This window comes from Choristoneura fumiferana, chromosome 14 (assembly GCF_025370935.1).
Source record: "Choristoneura fumiferana chromosome 14, NRCan_CFum_1, whole genome shotgun sequence".
In the NCBI taxonomy this organism is placed as follows: Eukaryota; Metazoa; Arthropoda; class Insecta; order Lepidoptera; family Tortricidae; genus Choristoneura; species Choristoneura fumiferana.
Window position 1 is genome coordinate 14,584,834 of NC_133485.1, and position 4,680 is coordinate 14,589,513.

Below are 4,680 nucleotides of genomic sequence, written 5' to 3' on the forward strand. Positions count from 1 at the left end.
GGGTCGTGTTGATAATTAAGTTAACTATACTTAACAGAGTTCTAGACAACTAGACCTGTTTTTCCTTTAGTTTTTATTAAATCAGTTGAGATTTTTAATTTGATTTATTAACCCCCGACGCAAAAAGAGGGGTGTTATAAGTTTGACCGCTGTGTGTGTGTGGCATCGTAGCTCTCAAACGGGTGGACCGATTAAAAATGCGTTTTTTTTTAATTGAAAGCAGTTTTTCTAGCAATGGTTCTTAGACATGTTTTATCAAAATCGGTTCAGCCGTTTTTGAGATATTGAACTTTGATTTATTTCACACTTTGATTTATTTAATGTTGCTGTAAAAATTATTACATATTTGTATTTGATATGGGCTAATTATTTTTCCTTCATTTGATACCCACATTGTGGTTATTATTAGGTTGAGATTAAAACTGTCGCAGGAACCCCCGACGCAAAAGAGGGGTGTTATAAGTTTGACCGCTATGTGTGTCTGTCTGTGGCACCGTAGCTCTTAAATGGGTGGACCTATTTGAAAGCAGGTTGTCTAGCGATGGTTCTTAGACATGTTTTACCAAAATCGGCAGCCGTTTCAAGATCATCAGCTCTTTTGTTCGCTGCGGTAGGAATCTTAGACGCATAATGGGTATTTGCTTTACTTTCAAACATATTTTGGGACCTAAAATTTGAAACACCCATGTATGCTATATAAGATTATGGAATTCTCGGCCTGATGCTGCAGCCAGGATATCCAGAACACTAGTAGGTACACTCTTGAGTCCTTCCTGAACCCGCTCTATGCATTCTAGCCACGTTGTCTCAAATAATCAATAAGCCAGATAAGGATAAAAATCATAGGATAAAAATAGAAAAGATAGATTTACACTGATCAGTAGGTACCAAAGCACAATCATTATGAAAGGTTAAGCAAACAGTGCTGCAGACTATGGTCTTAATTTAAAACCTAATGTTTCCCTTTTCCCGCGTTCTTCCGTGCAGGCCCCCACCTAAGAAAAGTCATCTTGCAAATTACTCTTCCGTTCTTTTAACTCACTGCACTGTGGTGATTTGAGAATTCCATGAATCCAAAACTTATTTCATCCGATGTAAAGAAACACAAATAAATATTGAACCAACATTTTATTTGTCGAACTTCGACAAAAAATACAGTCGTCTATTACAGCACAGATAAATAGTTATCTTATTTACAATCATTTTGTTATTTCGTAAATCACTGTATAACAGTTACTTACATTTATTTTCTATTCTGTTACAATATCGTCTCGGTATTTGTGTCATTAATTTCCTATGGTTTAGAATTTGGGATATTTTAATTTAGAAGATAATGGCTCTTAATTATTATTTGCCCCAAATACTTTCGTTCACGTGGCCCAAAGTCACAAATCATGACAAATAAACAGACCAAAAAACTCGTAACTCAAAATAGATAATTTTTCTGAGTGAACTTTATAGACATTACATCAAGGTTCAATTTTGTCGACATATTGATTTAGATACGAGATTTTTTCAAAACTAGTGACGATATGTTATCAGATCGTCAATGTAAAAGTCAACTAGAGAAGTGGCAATAATAGAATATCTATCGAAAGCTAAAATTCGAATCGAACATCAATTAGCTACAGAAAAAAATAACTTTTTAGCCTAGCAAATGATTGAAATAAGTATAATGAACAGAGGCCGTATTGCTTAACGTTCGCGATCGCAATTAAATGACAGATTTCGCATACAAAAACTGTCATTTGATTGCGGTCGCGAGCGTCAGAAACATTAGGCAATTCGGCCTCTGGTCGGAATTGAGTGGCACTTTTGACCTGTCATAGTGACTTCACACTTATCGAGTTCGGATATACATTAGGTACACACAAATACTGAAGAAAGATTATAAGTAGAGGTAAACAGTTAACTCTCCTCTCCCAAAGCCACAAAATTTGTGCCAAATTCCTTTGATCTTGTTATCCTGGGAGATGACAGATTAAGCGGCTTTATCGTTAGAGCTATTTCATCCATTTAACTTTTGAGCAGTTAATAATGTGAAATAGACATATAATAAAAACAATGCCCAAACAATCCCTTGAGGGTTAAGTCTGCCTTTGTACTTAACACTTTTTTTGCTGTAATCTTTTTGTTTTACCTTTATTTACAATAAAGAGTATAAACAAACAAACAAACAATGCACAGAATATCTAATTTCATAATTTCAGTTTTCAGTGTTCGATTTCATGTTCAAAGTCTGTTATAGTGCAACAAGTGATCCATTAGTTTTTCTATAAAAGAAATATAATGATCATATTTTTTTCCATACTTTATAATGTCTATAAAACTATCAATCAAAGGTGAACAGATTAATCAACAGTACTAACTTATCGTGATAAATTCACGACAATCTAATTAATGTCTATTTATATCGATACAATTTAGTTAGAGTCGATAAGTGAGAAGTCACTTTGACAGGTCAAGAGTGCTTCACAAGTTCCGGTCCCTGACAATGAACACAAATTTTGCATTTAATTGAAAAAGGTGTACTTTTTAACATTAGTAAAGCTATACAAAAGTATGATCTAATTTGGCATATCGGGTAATCATTTGGAGTTAGTTCAGTGTCACATTACAACTAGCATTATTTACTTTGAACACAAATCAAATTGAATATCACAAATAATAGAACAAACAATTGCATGAATGAATTCAGCACAAAAAAGCCTGTCTTATCTGTGGTCCGTATTTCAAGAAGATTTTCTATCTACAACCTTGTAAGAGAAATTTGCCGTGAATAGATTTTTGAACATTTGAAATGATTTGGCTACATGTAAAATTACATAATTTATGTAGGTATATACAACTAATTAGAATGAAAGTCTTGAGACTTCATAAATTCCGAGTGAATTAAATTTGATAATAACCAAATAAATTTTATTCATGACCCTATTAACGTCAGGCGCTGAGTTTGTTATTTTAATATGTCTATTCTTTACTTAAAAAAGTTTAAATTTCCATTCAAATATATCTGTAAGTACGCTTTCATGATAGAAAATAGTGAAGACTTACAAAAATAACGTTTTTATTTAAAATAACTGTAGCTCTAGTTAATTCAATAACAGTCTATAGTTAAAAAATATTTACAGAAATTAATCTATTTACAAACAGATTTTTTTATGAATAACGTTTCTGACTAGAGTAAAAAGTCGAAAATTCTTTGAATTTTTAACATTTTAAAAATCCATGTCTTTGAAGTTTTTGGGCATAGACGACATCGACATACCTTACCAAATACCACAACATTATTACAACATAACATATATTGACTGCTCTATTGAAGAACTATGTTTTAATTTAATTTTGGTCTTCGTCCAAAAAGCAACGTTCTTTTATTTTGCATTTTAAAAAAACGCTAAGACATCGATGTCGTAAAATTAAATGCTTTAAAATTATGTAAAAAAATTGCAAATATACACAGTTTCGTTAATTTACCACGTGTAATAGGGGGTATGGTGACGATGAGGCAACTCAAACTATCTTTTTAAACACTAAATTCAAAGGATAATTTGAATGAGGCTTTCTTGACAGGCGAAATATCGCTAGATGGCGTTAGTGTCGAAAGGTCCGTTTGACGTTACTGTCTTGCTTGCAATGAGGGCTATCGTTTTTTGTCTCACTAGATGGCGCACTGTTGCGTGAGGTTTTTAAGTGTGGCTTTCAGAGTTTGTTATTACGGGAGTTAAACAAAGTTTAGATTTAAAATCATATTTAATACACTTTAAAACCGTACCATAAAAATATCCAGCAACCAGTGTTGCTTAGTCCCGTTTCGTTCGGAAAAAAAGGGAGGACAAAAGATTCCGAAAGACAAAACTGTCTCAAAACACAGACATTCATTGCCCCGGAACGCATATTTGCCATAATTAATTTCAGATAGTGCAAAATATTCACAATATTATTCCAATCCATACTAATATTATAAAATGCGAAAGTAACTCTGTCTGTCTGTCTGTCTGTCTGTCTGTCTGTCTGTTACGCTTTCACGCAAAAACCGCTGAAACCGATTTGGATGAAATTTAGTACAGAGATAGAATAGACCATGGAAAGAACATAGGTTATCTTTTATCGCGAAAAAAAGGCTTTAAGGGGTTGAAATAGGGGGTGAAGTTTATATGGTGGAAGTTCGTCGCTGTTGGAAAATAAAACCATGAAACTTGGCATTTAGGCACTTAATAAGAAATAAGTCGGTGTGTTTTTAGATTCTTTGAAAATTCGACCTGTGAGGGGATGAAATAGGGGATGAAAGCTCATATGGAAGGTCGTCATTATCGACGATAAATCGATGTTTCTTTATGAAACTTGGTATTTGGGCACGTGATAAGAGATAAATAATTGTTCGAGCGTTTTTTTAAATTCTTTTTCTTCTTAAAACCGGTTAAAATCGACTCGAACTCGCGCGTCAAGGGTTCCGTGCATAGGTATTTATGAATATCAAGTGTTAGCAGAGCCAAGCTCATAAGCAAAATGTACGCAATGTGGGGTCATTTTACATGGCTTATTAACATAGACAGTCAGACATGAAAATTATGATTTTCAGATTTTTCTTACTTATTTTGCTATAAAGGGAATAAAATTTGCTATAAGAGCTTCCATTATACAAAATTTCAAGTTTTCTAGGACAGCCGAAAGTACCCT